The following is a 21,885-nucleotide window of genomic DNA, read 5'->3' as shown; positions in this document are numbered from 1 at the left end:
ATGAGTTCCCAAGAATAGTGTGTGCATGAATAAAAGCTGCAATAATTATTTTATTTTTTTAATTAATTAATTTTTTTTTTTTTTGAGACAGAGTCTCACTCTGTTGCCTGGGGTAGAGTGCCGTGGCATCAGCCTAGCTCACAGCAACCTACAACTCCTGGGCTCAAGCAATCTTCCTGCCTCAGCCTCCTGAGTAGCTGGGACTACAGGCATGTACCACCATGCCCGACTAATTTTTCATATATATATTTTTAGTTGGCCAATTAATTTCTTTCTATTTTTAGTATAAGCGTGGTCTTGATCTTGCTCAGGCTGGTTTTGAACTCCTGACCTTGAACAATCTGCCTGCCTCGGCCTCCCAGAGTGCTAGGATTACAGGCGTGAGCCACTGCACCCAGCCTACAATAATTATTTTAAATCAATAGAAACAAATATATTGACTATCACATTAAGTTAATATGATATATTACCTCCCTGAGCCTCAGAATCACATTAAGTTAAAATTCTGTAACCTGAGACTATATGATTTTCTTGATATGGATAATAGTTACATGGTTGTGTTTACTTTGTACATATGATTAGTAGTTTTATATACTCATGTTATATATCAATGAAATATTTATTTAAAATAATAATGAAAATAATAATAGCATAGCACTTGGTTTGTCACTTAGAGCAAGGCAGAGAGTGGAGAGTAATTACAAGTTCTAGAGTCAAAATTTAAAACCCAGCTTTCTATCTTCCTAGTTCTGTAATGTTGGGCAAGTTATATTACCTCCCTGAGCCTCAGAATTTTTCATATATCTTAAGTAGGAAAAATAAATACTTACTGCAAGTGCTGTGATGATAATATAATCTTTATGGAAAGCATATACTTAAAGAGTGCCTGTCTCTCAGCAGGCATCAGTAACTCATTCATTTGTTCAAGCATTCTTTATGTCAAGCACCATTCTGGAATATAAAGTCAAACAAGTTACAGTTCTTTCTCTCTGAGTAACATAAATAATATTCTCCCCCTTGTTCTTCCAATACCTGATTCAAGTATAGTTTTCTAGCCTTTTCTCCCACCACTGCCCACATGTTCTCCAACTAGAGTCAGAGGATTCACTCTGCTTCACCCTTCCCATTCCTCAGTGGCATGGGAAAACTCCTTCCTCTGGGCTTACATGGAGTATCATACCATCTTTCCAAAGGCACTTACCACATCATTCTGAAGTTATTTTATTTATATATAAAATCATAGTTCACTGGAGGAATGGAGGAATTTTCTTCCCTTGCCCTGTTGTGTCTCCTGCCTTTTTTTGTGTGTGTGTGTCTCCATAAATCTTCATTCCATCCCATCTTCTGATCCCTTATAGTGACACCTCCTCTGCTTCTTTCCTTGATCCCCTCCAAACAGAAACCATTTTCCTTCTTCAACACTCTAATATACTTCAATTGAACTTTCTTATGGACCTTAGCTTAGCCTGGGAAAATCATGCCCTTTAGAATCTGTTAGACCTGAGGTTTGCTATGGCTTCAACATTAACTAGCTGCGTGGCCTTAGACAAATCAGTGTCTCTGACTATTTTCTCATGGCTAAAAGTAAGGATAACTATTTCTACATTTTAAGGCTACTGTGAGGTTTAGAAATAATGCCTTTTTGACGGGTATGCTATATGCTCAATGCCAACTGCTCAATGAAGACATTAAATTCACTTTGTATTGTGTAATCTATGTAGTATGATATCTTCTTCTCTCTTCTTCTGGCCTAAAGTGAAGAAGCCATGTCTACCCTATCTAAGCACTTATCATAGTGACTGTATAGAGAAAATGTTCAACACATTTGCATAAATGAGCAAGCAAAACATAAAACAAATTTGTCAATGCTGGTGGCAGAGAAAGAAACCCATACAAAGTCTCTGAAGCCCATATGACTATTTGGAAATTATTCTCTGGAGGTGAGTAATATAAGTGCCTCTCTGCTAGAGGATCATTCAGTCTTCCCATTGCACAGAAAAAAATTGGACTGACTGGCACAATCCACTCATATCGCTGTAGGAAAAAGAACATATTAGGATGATTTTAACTGGCCCTGACTGGTTGTTAGTCACCAGATGGTGACCAATTTAGATCAGGTCTGCCCTAAGGAATACTGCAATGGTTTAGTGTATGGAATAACACAGGTGATGGTATCCATATGAAGAACATGTCTTCCATTCAGATTAGATTTTGGAGGCTGGAAGCTGGTAAATATATTAACTATGTACAAGGCCAAGTTAGAACTATAAAAGCGAGTTTTCCCTTTTTGCATGCAAAGTTCTTGTCTTTAAATTTCCTGCTGTAGTGAAGTGTCAACATTGCATAATAACCATCCTCCAAGACTTTATTAAAATCCTGACCTTTGCTTCAAAGCTTCTGTTTGGAAGGAAAAATGTGAGGAGAGAAAATTGGGTCTTTTCTAACAGTCTCCAGGAAGACTCAGGCTATCTTTTAGAAAACATGCCTTTGCTTGTCTCTGTCACTGATATGTCCCTGTGATGACACTAGAAGAGCATCGCCATGAAGACAAGCATTCCACAGGAGGAAAAACCAGTTTAAAGGAGAAGCAACTCAGGAAATGGGATTCTGATTCTGCTACTGCAAGTATCCTGTGGGAGAAAGTATTGACTTCTGAGAACTGCAGAACTCTCTGCACAAATCAACCCTACTTAAACTCCTGCACTAAGAGACTTGACCAAACTCCAGCTCAGCTTCTAGTAGCCTAAGGTCATGTCTCTAGGATGACCCTAACCACCCATTAAAATGCCTGCCTGAGGAATCTCAACTCTGCCAGGAGATTGCTATTTGTTCTAGGGATACCTGATGACAGGCTCCTCCTGTCCTTCATTTTTTAGAGCATTTACTTAAAAGAGGTTACTATTGTGAATGTGCATCTTTTACAATTCACTAGTGTCTCTCTCAAGGACCTAAGAGACATTCCTTTAAACATAATTATCAGGAAGGACAGGACTTCTGTCCCCTAGTCTCTGTGGGAGGAGAGAACCCTAACTGCAGTAACTACCAAGTAGCAGACATAGCTGGCACCGCTAGTCATTCACACTGACCAAACCCATCTTTTTTTTTTTTTTTTACTTCTGTGACTCTACTGAGCCCTTACTCTACCCTCTCCCTCATTTTCCCTTTAAAATGCTAAATTACCTCTGCATAAATAGGAAAGGCGCTCAAGTGCTCAAGTCTTTTCTCTACTGTCAGTAGTAGCTAAATAAAATTTGTTTTCACTACTTTAACTAATGTCAGGCTGTGTTTATCTCTGATACCTCCATGTGGAAGCAGTGCCCATCTATGGGGCTCACCTCTATCCCTCTGCAGATAAAAAGTTTTGGGTAGGATCCAGGAGTTTCCTTTTCTTCTCTCTTCTTCCAGGGCTGCACATAACCTAGTCTGCTAGGCTGAGGGATATAGGAATAAGGAAAGCCTGCCACGACACAGCTGATTTTTTTCTTCCAAATTACTTGAATGTCTGTGGTTAGCTATGTGTGTTTAGGCAAATAAGCATGTACCTCTAACAAGATAGGTTAGCTCTTAGTAATCTACACCTTAAACATAACTTTGTTTAATCTGCTTGTTTTCCTACATCTATCAGATCCAAACTGAGGGAAGAGGGCTTTCATTAGAAACAGAAGCAATAGGAGGAATAGGGAGAAATGACTTGGGAACACGTGGCACCCCAGGGGGTGTGGAGACAGGCATGACTGGACTGCAAGGGAAACTTTGGATAGCTAGAGAACAGCAGTGGGGGTCAGGTGGGGTGGGAAGAAAAAAGAGCTGAGAGGCATAAAAGGTGAAAACATAAAAGAGAATGGAATGTGACATAATTACTTTTTTTACTTTTTTACATTTGTTTTTATTGTCACTCAGTCCTGTCCTTCACCTTTCTTCCAAAAGTTCAAAGTAAAATGTCTCTATACTGTACTTTCTTTACCTTGTACCCAGCAAAAAAAAAAAAAAAAAAAAAGAAAAGAGCAATTTGTTTTACTTTACTTACTTCTTCTCTTCTAATTATTCTTGCTTCCCCAAAATATAAATTAAAGGTGGAGAGCAATAAATTAGTCACTTAATATTTTGGGTTCTTGGTTTAACAATGAGACTCTTGGACAAGATTCATAATTTAAATTGTATTAAATAAATATTACATAATTACTACATGTCCAGTACTGTCCATTTGCTAGGTAAACATTTTATTATCCTCTTAGAGATTGCCTACTACTAGTTAGAAAAGCATTCCACAAATAAATAAATTAAAATGTAACATAATATAGAGTATTATATTATTTGCTTTGGTCGCCAAGAAAGGCTTTACTGAGAAGGTGACGGTTGAGTAGGGACATAAAGGAAGATATGAATAAAATGAGGGAGCAAGCCACGGGAAGCAGCATTTCAAGAAGTGAAAACAGTCAGTGCAAATGAATGGGCATGGGAACATGTTAGTGTGCTCGGGCAACAGCAAGGAACACGCAATGAGAGATTTTAAGAAGTATCTCAGTGCCAGATCATGTAGGCCCTTTTAGGCCACAATCAGAACTGTGGAAATTTACCTAATCATAATGAGAAACCACTGAATATTTGAGAGCAGTGTATGTCGTAATATTTCTTATAAAAAATAATGAATATTTATGTAATCCTTATAGATGCCAATCCCTGTTCTAAGTGTTTTACTTATATAAGCTCATTTAATTTTAAAATAGCACCCTGATGTATTTATTATTGTTGTTTCTATAGTTTTTCAAAAGAGGCAACTGTAACAAAAAGAAGTTAAGTAACTTGACCATGTTGTGTTAACATGTTACAGAATTTGAACTTGGATCCAGGCAGTCTGGCTTCAGAGTCCTTGCTCATAATCACTAGACTATATTTATTCTGTTTACTATTTACAAGGGTCTCTGAAGTATGAATAGTCTCTTTGGGCAAGAGTTTAAGCAGGGAAACCAGTGAGGGGAGAGATGACAATGACTAGTACTATGGTGGTAGTTGTGATGAAGAAGAGGATTAGTGGTTGGATTTGAGATGTATTTTGAATGTAGAGTAAACAGGTTTGTAAATGGGTTGCAGATGAGCAATGAGAGAAAGAAAGTGATAACTGCAAATTTCTAACCTCAGTAACTGGGTAAAATATGGTGTGTGTTACAAAGCTGGGAAGGCTGGGGGAGGAGACGGTTTGATGAGAGGTAGAAATAAAGACTTTGATTTTGAACATGTACTGTTTGAGATGTATATGAAACATTTATGAAGGGATATGAAGCAGGCAATCTGGTATATAGTGTCTGTGTTTGGGGCTGTAGATTCAAATTTGCAGGTTATTATTTTGATATTTTAGCATGCGCTATGTCTTGATAAAATCCCTGAGGAGAGAATATAAGCACTGAAAGGATTGAGGTCTAGGACATTCTAACCTTCAGAGATCATGAAGAAGTAGAGGATTCAACCAAGGAGTCTGATAAGGAGCAGCAGATGAAACAGATGGAAAACAAGAAGTCAAGTAAGAATGAGTGTGAAGGAGCAGGAGATTAACTGTCTAATGCTGCTAATAGGTCAAGTATTAATAAAATGAAGACAGAATTGACTGTTGAATTTGGCAAAGTGAAAGTCATTAGAGACCTTGACTGTGGAGTTTTAGGAACACAAATGTGACTGGAGTTGATTCAAATAACTAGCAAAATCCTGAGGTCCCTTATAACTATGGAAAGATAATTAACGATAACCTAAAAAAAATGAGGTGGAGGGTAGTAGCAGAAAGAAGAAGAGAATAACGCCTTTCCAAATACTTGAATCAGTTGAAAATATTTACCAGCTCTTACAGCATTGTTAGGCACTAACACCAATGAGTTTTCAGCTTCATTCTTTATTCATTCATCTTATTCATTTAAGCAATTATTATTTATCGAATGCCTAATATATAATGGATATTTAATGGATAAGGTTTTAAAACATTTTTCTTGGCTGGGTGCAATGGCTCATGCCTATAATACTAGCACTTTGGGTGGCCAAAGTGGGAGGATCACTTGAAGCTAGGAGTTGGATACCAGCCTGGGCAACATAGCAAGACCCTGTCTCTACAAAAAATTTAAAAACTTAGCTGGAGCTGTGGAACACACCTGTAGTCTCAGTTACTCAGAAGACTGAGGCAAGAGGATTGCTTGAGCCCAGGAGCTCAAGGTTGCAATGAGCTATCATCATGCCAATACCCTCCAGCTTGGGTGACAGAGCAAGACCCCATCTCTAAAAAAAACCAAAAAAACAAAAACAAACAAACAAAACTTTTTTTCAATCAGTAAATATAAAAACAGTTTTTCAATTGTTAAAATTGTTATGGTTATTGATATTAAACAAAATTTAAAAGAAAAAGTATGTATATACCCCCGTAATCCTAACACATCAACATTTTTCACATTCTTATCAATTGGTGTCCATGTCCCCATAATTTTACTCAATGCTATTTATTATAAGAATTTTTCTTTGTGTATAGATTTCCAGTGAACAGCAAATACTTCATTGTATAAATATACAGCATTGATTAGTTAATAATTTTCATTTCCAGTCATTTACGTTGTCTTCAAATTGCAATATACCGTGATTATTCTTCTATATTATTTTACAATTATTCATTTTGATGTTATTTTCATTAAGCTATAAGTTGCCTGGCTTTTATGTAGCACATGAGAATGTATAGTGGCTGTTTAAGAGCATGAACACTGAGTGACTCAGTTCTCATTTTGCATTCTCCACCTGTGAGCCTGTAACTTCGGTCAAGTTATGTAACTTCTCTTTAACTCACTTATAAATTGGAAACAATGATAGTACCCTATAGGCTGTTATGAGGGTTAAATGAGTTAATATATACAATGTCCTTATGATTGTGCTTGCTACTTTGTAAACACTATATAAGTGTTTGATAAGTGTTCTATATTTAAAAAACTTGGTGCCCAGGTTTAATGAATGAATAATAAATCAAAGAACAGTTTTAGTTTTGTTTTATACCAGTAACTTTTAAAAATTTTTTTGAATTATTTTCTCTTTGGTTCAGTAATAATGTTGTGAGCACGAATTATGTAACAGGTATTCAGAGATAAATAATAATTTGGGGGATTCATTTGCATAAGTGATATCAAGCAGTGAATAAACATGAATGCTTCTATGGCTTTGATCACACTGTTATTTCACGTTGGGAAGTGAAACTCCACCAGGGTGGGAGCAGTCTCTGAGTTTTGTATTGCTCTGTATCTTTAGGAGGACTGGCATCAGCTAGTTCCTTTCTTCTCCCCCTCCCCCCACTTATCTAGGTCCTTTTCTTCTTTCACATTCTTTTCCTCATTCTCCTTAAATGTATTCTCTGCATCTTTATTTTTTGAATAAATAAATGAATAAGATTCAATTAGATAACTCTAGGAGCGGGTGAAGTTAAGGAGATATGATGAGCAAGGCATGGTGAAGAGACAAGTCAGTGTGGCAGATTGCCTTTCTTAGGGAGTTTCAGAAATGGAAAGGAGTCAGGAAGAGCCTTTCCAGTCAGGAAGAAATCAGGATGGACTACCAGTAGGTAACAACAGAAGGTGCTAGAACAAGCATTAAGCTGATTTAATGAAAGCCATTGTAAAGATTCTCGGGATGATTATACAGACCACTACCATCTAGAATGGGAGAGGGCAGCTGAAGACTCTTGCAAAAACCCGGAGAAACGGGAATGAATGGATGAAAGGGAAATAATTCTTTGGAGATTATTTTCTTCTATAACCTATTATTTATTCATGCACTCATTCACCATACGTGTACTGAGTGCCTACTTTGTACCAGGCACTGTGCTAGGCGCTGAGTATTCACCAGTGGACAATACAGATTCATTCGTGCTGTCATGACCCCATTGCTTGTTCCCATGACTGTCACTTCAAGACAGCAAGAGCTCCGGGCTGAACTACCGAGATAGAATCTCTGGTTCTTCCTGTCACGCTCTGGGCTTGGCAGAAGGTGGCCGCGAAAACCGTGTAGCCTGAATTGACTCACGGCCTTGCAGCATGATTGCTAAATACACAGAGACGGGCAGAAAAAGTAGGATGGCACAGATCTCAACTGCGGGACCACGATCTTGCACTGCGCCCATGTGTGCGCCTATGTGCACAGCGAGGGGCGTGTCTTCCCCGAGCGCCTGGCAGCGCGCCCAGCTGAACCGCAGGACCGGTCCCCCCCTCTCCTTGCGCGCGCAAGCCCGCACAGGCTGTGGCAGGGCGCCGAGGGGCGAGCGCAGCCTCGCATCCGCCCCCAGGCCGGCCCGGCGCGGCTCCTCCTCGCTGCGGGCGGGACTGCCCTCGGTGCCGCCCCGCGGCCGCAGCTCCTGGAAGCCCAGAGCACTGGTGGATCGCGAGCCAAGGCGGCGGGTGGAGCCTGAGCTGCGTGGCCGCGGCCAATCGCGCCGCTCCGGGGGAGGAGCCCCAAAGGGGGGAAAAGAAAGTGCGGCGGAAAGTAAGAGGCTCATTGGGGAAGACTGCCCGGATCAGGGTCCCCGGGGCTCCGCTTTGGCCCGAGGCGCGGAAAGCAGCAGTGCCGGGTGACCCTGCGCCCATCCCCGCTGCTCTGCGTTTGCTGAGCCTGCTCAGCTTCCCAAGAAAGGTGAGTCTCGCGCTGCCGTGAAGGTTCCGAGGATCACTCAGCCGCAGAATCTCAGGGTAGATGGATTCTTAGAGATCTATTCCTTCGATTCTCCTATTTTACAGAAGGGGAAACTGAGTCACAGAACGGGCAGCGGCTACGATAGATCGATCGATCGCTCGATCGATCACACTGCTAGTTAGTGCTGAGGCCAGGATTCGAACCTGGCTGTCCATAGCTCCATTTTTGCTTTGCGGGGATTTAAGTAACGCAGTTGTGGGACGGTTGCTTGTTGCTGCCCCCATTCTCCAGCCCTTTGAGGGACCTACTCTTGTTTTCCTCCTCAGCACCGTCCCCACCTCCCCACCGCTTCGCCTTGGTTTCTCCAGAGCGCTGCTGTAAACTGTGGGCATAGAAGGAGGCAGTGTGTCCCAGCATGCCCAGTTGGTGTCATGTCGCTCCCAGCCCAGAGCTGTGACAGCCTGTGAAAATGCTGCCTGCATCCTCACTCCCTCTTCCTCTGACCTGCTTTCTCTGAAAGATGCCCCTGCCTCGGGTGTCCAGCGTGTCAGAACAGTTCCTGGCCGAGTCTGAGGAGAGGTGAGGGATACCGGTCGCCAGTGACCCCGTGTGGTCCTCACAGTTTCTCCCCAGCCCGGGAGAAAGCGGAGAAGTGGTCCTGTGGGGCATAGGAAGCCTCTCATTTAGCAAGAGCTGACTTCATGGAACCATATAGCCCCTTCCCACTTTTAAATACTGGGAAGGAACAAGGAAGCTGAATTAAAGAAAAAAAATGGCAAACATAAAAGCAAACTTCTGCTGTTTCCTTTAAGAGCCGGTCCCCAGCCTGTCTTTCTTCCACCCGCTGGTTGTGAAATTGTGAACCGGGGCGTCACGCGAAGCATTTTGCTGCTCTGCTGTGCAGATACCTGGGTTAGCTACAGGCTGAGAAAGGAAAACTTGCCTGGTTTTGACTCTGGCTCTGCCCATGTGTTAGCTCTGTGTGCCTGGGCAAGTTATCCTACCTTTCTGATACTGTTTTCCCTCTTCCCCCGGCCACAAAATAGAGATTATAATGGTCACAATGAGCCCTTTTGGTGTTTGGGAAGATGAAACAGGACCATTCAAGTAACATGTGTAGCACAGTGCCTCGCCTGGCACCTCGTTGGTCCAAAACTCATGGCAACTATTGTAAATTTCATTATATAGTAACCCTGGAGACAATGGGTTTTCAGAAAGGTGATTTGATTCTTAGAGTGGCATTTAAAAAAAATCTATAAATGTGGTAGTGTTTTCTTCTTTGTAGTTTTAATAGTTCTTTTATAGTAGGAGTTTTTTTTAATATTGTCTATATGTAACATGGATCATAGATGGTTGATTTAGAATATAAAATTGATGTTTCTCAGTGATGTGAATTTCCTACGAGTTTTTAGGCAAAACCTTGGGCCTGTGACCTGCTGTGACCTGAAGCACACTTTATTGACAAAAAGGGTCTTAAAATTGATGAGAGGTAAAAAGACAAGAAGAGGAAATTGGAATTGCAGCTATGTTACAGATTGTTCTAAGCCTTCTATCCTTAGGCCAGTCAAGCAAATTTGTATTTTTTAGCTAGTATCAGAAAACAACAAAATTCTCATCTATTTCTCTTGGATTGTACAGGGACACTGCTAATTTCAGACCTTTCCAGATACAAACTTGCCTTATTCAAACACACACACAGACATGCACACACACACACACACACACACACACACATTCTCACACTACTCTTCTTGTATTACTGGTATTTTAAAATAAAACAGCTTCCCTCATACCCCCCTTCCCTGCGCATAACAATTGATTTTATTCTGATTAACTTCATATAATTATTTACTGCTATCTACTGGCTATGCTTTAAGTCCCTGAATTGAGAGTCCAGCATTTATAGTTTGCTGCCTCCTTCACAGTCCATAGCATTTGCATGCAGTATTGATGAGTGCTGGAGAAGGGGGTGTGATACATCTTGATGGAAGGTAAGAGCCTGGTGATGCCTGCTTAGGTACCTCCCACACCAAGCATTTGTAAAGGATGGGATCACTTGCTTCCATGAGCTTGTTCCGTGTGCATGCATTGTGATGAGCTGGCTGGGGTACATCTGAATGTGTGCCTGAGAAACAGGGGACTTGTGGGGAAAAGGAAAATGTTCAAAATAAGGTCAGAACAAGGGGATGGAAGGGAGATTAAAAGCTAATTCCTTTTGGTACCATACTGGTTCTCTGAAGAAAGCATGCCCACTTATATACCTTTCCTCTTTATACAAATTGTTATTTGTTGTTACCAAAACTGGATATATGTATAGAACTTTAACATTTGCAAAGTGCATCCCACATAGGTTATCTTCCTTGTTACTTGCCATAGCCCTGAGAGGACATAGCAGGCATACTAATAGTGGAAGAAACTCATGTTTTGTGGTCAAATCTACTTGATTTCAAATTTCAGCTCTAATACTTACGGTGAAAAGGAAAATGTTCAAAATAAGATCAGAACAAGGGAATAGAAGGGAGATTAGCTGAGTACTACTGAGCAATTTATTTCACCATTTAAATCTTCTGTTTTATCCAATTCTAAAATGGAAAAAAAATGCTTACCCCTTGGATTTTTATGATGATTCAATTCAGTAGAATAGTGTTAAGTGTATGTAGTGAGTAGGTGCTCATTAAATACCTCTTCCTAACTCATCTCAATTATTGAGAAAAAAACTGGAATGAGATTCAGAAAAATGAGAAGTTGCAAGGGGTTGTGTGGTTAGTAAGTTTCAACCCTGAGAGTACAGTTCACATCTTTTGACTTCTAAATTATGGCTTTTCTTGTCACACCCTGTTGCCTCTCCAATGACATCTTTACCAATTTACTTCAATTATTAGGTTGACCTTATTTGGCTAGAGATTTCAAGGTAAGCTTTTTGTTGAAAAGTGGATATTCCTTTGCTAAGAGAACAATCCTTGAACATGGTTCTAGGAAGAGGGAGTTTAAAGCAATGATCTCTAAGGCAACCCTCCTACTCTCATGTGTTTGATGTAATATGCCTTCAATTCATAGGAGGAAGTGTACTATGAAGACATCAATTTCAGAATTATGTCATGCTTTTCTTCTTTTTCTGAGTGGTTTCTTCTCTGTGCCAGCTGCATGCTAGTTCAAAGGCTGGTAAGACAATTGAACAAGAAATACTGTGAGTGTTCATAGCATTATTCAACTCTTTCTCCAATTCCATAGGTGAAGAGTGTAACAGAAGGAACAGTATGTAATGCAGCATTTGAGAAAAGACTATTGCTTGCTGGTGGTGCCGATCCCTGTTCTGGAATTTTCAGTCCTTGTGGAAACTGATGGCTGTAGGCTTAAGTTGGAAGATGAATGGATCTGCTTCCAGTCCAGGCAGTAGGGCCATTTATCTATGGAGACTCCTCATAGGCCATCTGGTTTCTCTTCTTTGTAGCAAGCAGATAGGCTTGCCTACGCAGTTGTGGAAGAAATATTTTGCTCCTTGCTTTTGGCATTTGGGAGCATATGTTTGCTTTTACCAAAAGGTAGGCAGTTAGCATCATCTTACCTGGCACAGTTAGGAAATCAGAATGTGGCTGGAGGAAATCAGAGAAGGGAAGTAGAAAAAAAAGTTACCTCCAGCATACATACACACAGTTTCATTTGTTGCTCAACTTCATTAGGCTTTTGCTGGTGACACAGATGTAGGATCTGGTGAGTCACTGTTGCCTTGCCTGTGAAATATTAAAGAGAGCCACCTACTGTGCTCTTTGCCCATTTTGGAAATTGTTCCGTGTGGGGGGAGAAAAAAGACACCAAAGAACAGGAAGGTTACAGAACATTTGGTATGTGATATTTTGGAAGATAAATTCAGGTTAGCTACTCATTTGTTTTGTTTTTTTTGAAATGGAGAAGGCATGGTTTACACTGATGGAGTTGTTGGGAGGCCTCCTTCTAGTCTGATTTTATTCTAACCATCTCTAGCAGCTGTGGCAGTGTGGATTTTTAGAGTCTGTCAGGTTCCTGAGGCAAATTATTCTATAGGGATGATCCTCAGGCTTTGCAGCTGGGAAATAGGGACACTGTTGCCTACTTAGAAGCTTAAGTCCCTATTTCAGCAAATTATTCATAGGAGACATTTAATAAACACTAATCCTTTCTTCCGCCAACAAGTCCTTCCATTTATCAGTCTGTTAAATTATGATCATCAAACTTTAACAGCTACCCTTATGCCGAGTGTTTTAAATATATCGTCTCATTCAATACTTGCAGTAACTCTGTATTTTTTTTTGAGGAACCTGAGGCTCACAGAGGTCAAGTGGCATGATGTATGTCACACAGCACAAAGCAAGTACCAATGTTGAGACTCATCTATGCCATTCATTTTAGAGCTAGAAAGGACTTTATATTGTCCTGCCTCAGGACTAGACCAGGGAACCTTGACTAAGACCCACCCCACCCCCATCCTGCATTCTGATCCTGGCATCCCCTTGTCTGTGACTGAGAAGTCTCTTTACCCTTGGACCTAGAATGTGGGAGAGCTGTACAAGATGATCTCTAAAGTTCTTCAGCTGTGATACATTGTGTATCTTTCTTTAAGATTCCCTTTAACTCTGATTCTGTAATCACATCTCCTTGGCAAAAGTCAAGGCTAAAAGGGGGAGAGGGGAATAAAGAGAAAATACCCGTATTGTTTTATGCTCAAGAGATGTATTTTGTGACCAAACAGAGAAGGGCAAGGGAAATCAACATTCACTGGTGCATTGGTGCACTTTTGTCATTTCCTTTAAGCACAAGAGTAACTTTCAGATATATATTATTGCTTACCTTTTACAGATGAAAGAACTGAGGCTCTGAGAGACTGACACACTTCCCTAAGGTTATCCAGTTAGTAAAGATTGGAACCTGTGTGTGCTGAGGACAAAGCTTTTTGCTCCCCTATACCATGTGGACTAGACACCAGATCATACACTCTGAGGACATGGATAACTAGATTCATAAATGCCCCCTCTCTGCATCTTCACACCACACCATCTCAGCTGCTATCTCCTTTCCTCCTTTTTTCCTTTCCTTTCCAGACATGCTGCTCAAATCCTTTCTTGATTCCTCCCAGCCCATAGAGCTCCTTTTAATACTTATAACATAGATTTTCTTTTTTCTTTTTTTTTTTTTTTTTTTACTGAGGGCCAGTATTTATGCCTTTGTTTTCGTTCATGTCCCTGAATATCACCGAGGCAGCTGAGGACTTGGTTTATTCTGCCCTGTGCCTAGCACAGTGCCTTGTACATAAGAAGCATAAAATTGAATGGATGTTGGATTCTTATTATATCAGGTAGGCCAAGAATTGGTTTTCTGGTTTTCTTATAGTTTATCATATATCAGATAAATGATAAGGAGCCACAGACTAAGAAGATTGGGCATCGCTGTCTCAATGATGGAAAAACACGTTTCTATCCTAATAATAAAGGGTGTTTTGCAGCAAACACAGTGAAGGATGACACTGAAATGCATGTTTGCATATATTGACAGCAAGGCCAGTGTCATAAATAAATTACTCCAGAGAAAGTAGGAAGTTTCCATGGAAGTGGGCAGCTGCAATGAATGAGCTTTGATCTCAAGATTTCTAAAAGCAGTGAAGAATTTATATCAGGTCAACTATTGTTTGGTATAATTGGCATCAGTTGACCATAAGGATGAATAACCTTTTGTGTCTAGTTTATATCTAGCAGACGCCTGTGGTTTCTACCTGTCTGGCACATAAGTTCTTATGATTACACTGGCTTCTTCCTCTTCCAATCAATGTTAAGGCAACAAAAATGAGAACCAGTCATTTTATAAAATATGATATCTGAAAATGTTCTTTTCATAGGTAGCACAGTTCCTTAAGCCAGTCATGTTGTGGTTAGGTGCTATGGCAACTTGAAATTGTGGCCGTGTAACACAGCAGGAGTTGATGTCAGACTGATCTCCCTGGGTTTGATTTTAGACAAGTTATTTGGCCTGTCTTTGGCTTATTTTCATAATCTGTAAAATGGGGATAATAAACTGACTTTGTCAGGACTTTGTTAGGTGTCAGTCATGTGCCATGACATTTGTTAAGAGCCCGGGGCATGGAGATTTTCATGTTTATTATGATTAACGACAGCAATGATAATGACTTCATTGCATACCCAATTCTGGATTAGAAAGTGGAAGGCCTACGTTCAAATAATAACAGTTTTTATTTATATAGAACTCTAAGCAGATGCACAAACATATAGTATTATTATGATCTTTTTACAGCAATTCTGAGCTAATCAGGGCAGCTGTTGCCAACATTTTACATCCTGAGTGTTAAGTATTTGATAAGGCCATACAGCCAAATAGTGCCGCTAGGACCCTTGTTCTAACTTCAAAATCATGTTTGTTTGTTTTTTTTTCTTCCCTCTCAGCCATTCAATACACCAGCTCTGGTACAGATTAGTTCATTTTCCTTCTCTAGGCCTCCTTGCTTTCACCCTTAAAATGAGGAATTTGGACAGATCCTCTCTACGGTATGGTGTTCTATGAATCGGTGACTGCAGAGTAATGGCTTAGGAGATAGCATGATAGGCTAACAGCAGAACTCCACCCTCTCTACAGAGACATCTGCACATCATGGCATGGAAAGCATTGTAAGTCCCAGAAACCTGATAGCCTCATTGGCCTCTGTGACAATCACAGCTGAGCACTGCTCCAGGATTCAGATGTATAATGGCACCTTTATGTCCTCAAGAATGTGATTCTGTCACATTCCTCTGACCAGCAAACCATTCCGCTCATTACCCTCAGGATCCAGGTTTGGGGATGGGAAGAAAAAGTAGACAACTGGATTAGTCACATAGACGTTTATTGTTTTAGAATGTTTGGAAAATAAAAATAGAGTCTTTTTTTTTCTTTTTAAGCAGGCTCTTGGCTGCACAGAAGCTTTTTTTTTTTTTTTTTTTGAGACAGAGTCTCACTCTGTTGACTGGGCTAGAGTACCGTGGCATCAGCCTAGCTCACAGCAACCTCAAACTCCTGGCCTCAAGTGATCCTCCTGCCTCAGCCTCCTGAGTAGCTGGGACTGCAGGCATGTGCCACCATGCCTGGCTAATTTTTTTCTATATATTTGTAGTTGACTAATTAATTTCTTTCTATTTTTAGTAGAGACGGGGTCTAGCTCTTGCTCAGGCTGGTTTCAAACTCCTGACCTTGAGTGATGCTCCCGCCATGGCCTCCCAGAGTGCTAGGATTACAGGCGTGAGCCTCTGCGCCCGGCCTACAGAAGCTTTTTAATTTAATCAAGTCCCATTTGTTAATTTTTGTTGTTGCTGTGATTGCTTTGGAATCTTCTTCATAAATTCTTTGCCTAAGCTGATATCTGTCAGAGTTTTTCTAACATTTTGTTCTAGAATTCTTATAGTTTCACATATTAGATTTAAGTCTATTATCCACCATGAGTTGAGTTTGGGGAGTGGTGAAGGTGTGGATCCTGTATCAGTCTTTTACGTGTGGCTATCCAATTTTCCCAACACCATTTAATGAATAGGAATTCTTTTCCCTAGTGTATGTTTTTGTCAGCTTTGTAAAAGATCAGATAGCAATATGAGAATGGTTTTATATCTTTCTGTTCTGATCCATGCATCTATGTCTCTGTTTTGGTGCCAGTACCAATGTAGTTTTGGTTGCTCTTAGCTTTGTAGTATAGCTTGAAGTCTGTAAAGTGATGCCTCCCAAATTGTTCTTTTTTCTAGAGGTTGCTTTGACTATTCGCAGTCTTTTTTGGTTCCATATGGAGTATAGAACTATTTTTTTGTAGATCTGTGAAAAATGGCGTTGGTATTTTGGTGGGGATTGCATTGAATCTGTAAATCACTTCTGGTACTATAGACATGTACTATAGAAAACTATAGAAAACCTACAGAATGGAAGAAAATATTTGCATGCTATATAACCAGCATCTATAAATAACTCAAACAAATCAGCAAGAAAAAAATCAAATAACCCCATAAAAAAGTGGGCAGAAGAAATAAACAGAAGCTTTTCAAAAGAAGATAGATTAATAATGAATAAACATATGAAAAAATGGTAACATCTCTAATCATCAGGGAAATGCAGATCAAAACCACAATGAGATATCACCTAAGATGGCTTTTATCAAAAAGTCCCCAGACAACAGATGCTGGCGTGGATATGCAGAGAAAGGAACCCTACCAACACACTGCTGGTGGGACTGCAAAGTACAGTCTCTGTGGAAAATAGTATGGAGATACTTCAAAGAACTAAAAATTGACCTATCATTTGATCCAGCAATCCCAGTACTGGGGATTTATCCAAAGGAAAAACAGCATTTTATCAAAAAGACACTTACACTCCAATGTTTATTGCAACACAACTCACAATCACAAAGATGTGAAATCAACCCAAGTTCCCATGAATACAGGAGTGAATTAATAAAATGTGGTATATGTACACCATGGAATACTACTTGGTCATGAAAAATGGTGAACTAATACCTTTTGTAATAACCTGGATGGAACTAGAGACCATTCTTCTAAGTGAAGTATTACAAGAATGGAAAAGCAAATACCCACTATTAAATTGGAGCTAATCATTCAATGCTCATGGGCACATATGGAAGTAAAACTCAACAGAAACCAAGCAGGTGGTGGAGGAGGAAGGGGCAGGTAAATTTATACCTAGCAGGTACAATTCACCCTATCTGGGAGATGGGCACACTTATAACTTTAATTCAAACTGTACAAAAGCAATTCATGTAACCACAATGTTTGTACCCCCATAATATCCTGAAATAAAAAGAATATTAAGAGGAAATTAATTTAGTATTATAAATTAATTTGTATTGTAATTACTGTAATATATAACTCAGTATTATAATTTGCTTGCATGAGTTGGTGTGCATCTAATGCCACCCTGGGGCACTGTTTATGTTTGACGGGCCCAGTGTTGAATGAAGTTTTGAGAGCCCATTGCTAATGAGTCCAAGGTGTAGGGTCTGACCTCTCCACCACATACACACCAGCGAGCTGTGGTTCCCTCAGAGGACTGGTCACTTCCTATAGGTGCATGTTCTTTACCCAAGCATGTGGGGGGGAGGGCCTACGATTTGTGATGGATCATAGATCATCACAGATTAATCACCTGTTCTGAGAATTGAAATCTGAGATAGGCCATTAGTATCAAAAACAAATGGAGAAAATATTGTGTGTGATTAAAGTCATGGAAAGAGCTATTGTTCCTGTGAAGCTTGTAGGCTTCCATTGCACTGTAACACATTTTAGTCTGAATTAAACATAGAGTAACTAGGTAAAGGTGCTACTTTTTAGATATAATTTAGCTATTCAAAAGAATGGTTAATTTTAGGACTAATCATTGCCTAATGTAATTCCTATTCAGGGAAATAAACAGTTTGATAGCTTAAAAAAAAGCAGGCTCTGTATCACTATTAATCGCTATAATCTACAAAGAAATACAGTAATAAAATAATTGGCTTTCATTTGGATTTTAGCATTATGAGAACACATTTTCTGCTTTCTTCTTTTGAACTTTTAGTGCCCACAGAAGAAGCCTGACTCTCATTGAAATACAGGAGTTCTTTCAGTTTATAGAAATGATGGAGACTTAAGAGTGGTAATACACACTAAATAGTACTTTTCCAGAAGATTAGACTTCAGTTTTCTGATTATAGAGTGAGACAATGGTGGGAACAGGATTAAAAGGATAGAGTAGTTAGGAAAAAATAGTCTTGCTTTGAAATCAGGGTTGGGTTTGAATCCTAGATGCCGCTTGCTTAGCCTGTCCAGACGTCATTTCCTCATCTGTAAAATGGTGATAAACATGTCCTATCTATCTCGCATCTCTATCATCTATCTATCTCTATCTATTCTCTATTTATTAGTGATGATAAAGTAAGATAAAATATATTCAGCCCCAACCATGTAATAGTGGCACCTAAAAGGCACTCAGTAAATATTCCTTCCTTCCACTGTATTCAGCACTGCTGTTTATCCAAAGCTTCACCCATTTGATGAAACTCAGATGGAGAGGGGGAGTATATTGGGTAGATACCCAGCTGGTCTAAGAGAATGTGCCCCAGTTTGGAATACAGTTTGGCATACAGTAAAGATGGGATGGTAAAGATAGGAGATGAATGTGATATTTACTTTAATATATCTGGAAATCTTTCATGTGGAGGAGGGATTAGACCAGTGATAAATGATGGTGCGTGGATCATCCACATCAGAATCATCAGGATAACTTGTTAAAGAAGCCCATATCTTAGGGGCTCCTCACTGAAGTCTGAGATTCACTAGATTAGAATTTTCAACACTGAGAGGCAGTATTTTGTAAGGGTTCTGGAATCTTTTTATGTAGATTCAAATTCTGCTCCATCTGTGTAATCCTGGGCAAGCTATTTAATTTCTGTGTATAAGATGAAGATATATACAATACATAGCTCATTGGGTTGTTGTGAGAGCTAAGTAATTTAATACATATGAAGTGCCTGAAACAGTGACTGGCACAAGTGACCACACATTATTTCACTTAGTGTATCAGCCGGTCTTCAAAATATCTTGCAAGACCTTGTATGATTTACATTTTTTCCCCTCTCTGACTGAATGTGTTGGGTAACTACATGGCTATCTCGTCCATCTGCTTAAAGTCTTTGCTCAATGTCTTCCCAGTGAGGCCACTTTGATTGCTTTATATAAAATTGCCCCATCCCCACCCCTGCCATTCTGTATCTCTCTTAACATCCTCTGCTTTTTTTTTTTTTTTTCTGTAGCAGTTGTCACCTTATGGGCTTCCATATGCTATTTAACTATTTTATTTAGTCTATTGTTAATTTTTAATTTCACCTGTACTAGAATCTAAAACCCACAGGATGGGAACACTTGTTTTGCTTACTGCTGTATCCCAAGTGCCTAGAACAGAGCCTAGCAAATAGCAGATGTCCAATCATGAGTCAATGATAAATAAATAAATGTATAGATAGATGTTAGCATGATTATTTGTCCTCAAGATGTAAAAATAAATAGGTGAAACTGGATAAGCAAGCAAATTGTATATATAATATTGGAATAAAATTTGACATATATATTCATATATATACACATATATATACTTACACACATATGTGTGAATATATATGGGTATATGTGTATATGTTTGGAATGTTGACTATTTATATATTTGGAATATTTAAATAATAATTTATAGATATATATGTATGAATGTATGTGTGTGTATATATGTGTGTGTGTCTGTGTGTGTGTGTGTATTTATCTTAAGAGTTGGCTAAAACTGCCTGGGAAAGCAGAGGTGTTAAAATGATCTATTGTTGTTAGGATACTATAGTGATACTCTGAGAGAAAGACAAAAATATGTATATATGAATAAATAGAAAACAGACAAGTAAACAGAAGAAATATAAGTGATCAGGATAAGAAATGAGGGACAAGGATTAAAATAACAACAACACTGGAGGGATGGAATAAAGATCCTTTTAAAAAGAGTGGTCAGGGAAGGTACCTCTGAGAATGTGGCATTTAAATTAAGAAAAAAGCCTGAGAAGGAGCCGAGAGGCCCAAGTTCATCACTGAGGTGGCATGGCCTGGTGAGATAGAGAGGAGGTAGAAATGAGGTTTTGAAATAGCCCAAGTGCCCATAAGTGCATGAGTGGATCAATAAAAAGTGGTATATGTATACCATGGAGTATTACTCAACCATAAAAAAATGGTGAACTAATATCTTTTGTAACAATCTGTATGGAAATGGAGACCATCCTTTTAAGTGGAGAATCACAAGAATGGAAGAACAAAACCCACATGTACTCACTACTAATTTGAAACTTATAAATCAACATTCATGTGCACATTTGGTAGTAAAATGGAAATCAAGCAGGTGGGAGGGGGTGAAGTTGACAGGTAAATTCACACCTAATGGGTAGAATGCACATTATCTGAGTGATGGACACATTTATAACTTTGACTTAAACTATACAAAAGCAATTCATGTATTCAAATTGTGTGTGCCCCTGTAATAGTCTTAAATTTAAAGAGAGAGAGAGAGAGAGAGAGAGAGAGAGAGAGAGACAGGGGCTAGATCAGACTGCCCTTGCAGTCCATCATAAGGAGTTTGGATTTTATGCAAAATGTAGCAGGAAGTCACTGAAAAGACTGAAGCAGGCTAGTGACCAGCTTTGAAGCCTTAGATTGAGAGTGAAAGAAATGAAGGAATGTATTAGTTTATTAAGTATGAAATGTCCAATATCGTTAAGTACTAAGTTTGACAGTTGATATCCCTGACATTTCACTGTGACACTTCTTGTTTTATGTTTATTGTGAAGGTACATCCTCATCTTTCAAATGAGTATTTTGGCTTGTGGTTATCTTTCAAATTTTTTTGAGAGCAAATTTTATGAAACCACAGATAAGTCAAAAATTCATGTTATTTTAGAATATGAGTTATGTCTTGGAACTGATGCAGCACAGACAGCTAGAAATATCAACAAACTGGGAAGGATGTGGCTAATGAACGCACAGTCGCAGGTGGTTTGAGAAGTTCCATTCTGGGGATTTTAATCTAGAAAATGAGACACGTGGGTGACCTGAGACCATAATGATGAGCTGAAAGCTGTAGTGGAAGCTAATTTAACCTATGTGTGAATTAGCAGCAACGTTTGATGTTACTATTTCAACAATATTGGACCATTGGAAACAAATGGGCAAGGTAAAGAAGCTGGATAGATGGGTTCCGCATGAATTAAATGAGCATCAGAAGAGAAATCATCTCGAAGCTTGCCTTTCTTTGTTGTCACGGCATAAAGGCCAAACACTTGTGATTATCAAAAAGAATGATATGGTGTACCATGTCATTAAGTGTGATGAAAGATGGATTCTTTTTGATAATCACTAGTTTTTGGCACAATGGTTGGATAAGGATGAAGTGCCAAAACAGTCCCAAACTGAATATTCATCAAAAAAAGCTAATGGTGTTTGCTTGGTGGTCCAACGCTGGTATTATCCACTACAGTTTCATGAAACCTGCTCAATCGATTACAGGGGATGTCTACTGCAACTAATTGGATGAAATGGTGAGGATGCTTGTGATTAAGCAGCCCAGACTGGTCAATAGAGACAGGCCAATCCTCTTACAAGACAATGCATGACCGTATGTCACACAAACAATGGTGCTCAAACTACAGAGGGTGGACTTGAAAACTCT

At 39.4% G+C, this 21,885-nt stretch overlaps 1 protein-coding gene across 4 annotated transcripts in view; it reads left to right on the top strand.

Moving 5' to 3' along the window:
* The first annotated feature begins 8,400 nt into the window (after window positions 1-8,400).
* The window catches only part of IL1RAP (interleukin 1 receptor accessory protein), a 140,586-nt gene continuing 127,101 nt past the window's right edge, over window positions 8,401-21,885 (top strand). For 2 of the 4 annotated variants that reach the window (XR_012919277.1, XM_012745175.3), the window contains exon 1: window positions 8,401-8,640. The gene's annotated coding sequence lies outside the window, so the exon portion shown is untranslated. The remainder of the gene's footprint in view (window positions 8,641-21,885) is intronic. The other 2 variants (XM_076002937.1, XM_012745177.3) reach the window with 2 other exon arrangements.

This window comes from Microcebus murinus, chromosome 1 (genome assembly GCF_040939455.1).
Source record: "Microcebus murinus isolate Inina chromosome 1, M.murinus_Inina_mat1.0, whole genome shotgun sequence".
NCBI classification, from domain to species: Eukaryota; Metazoa; Chordata; class Mammalia; order Primates; family Cheirogaleidae; genus Microcebus; species Microcebus murinus.
This window is presented reverse-complemented; position numbering and strand designations above follow the sequence as displayed.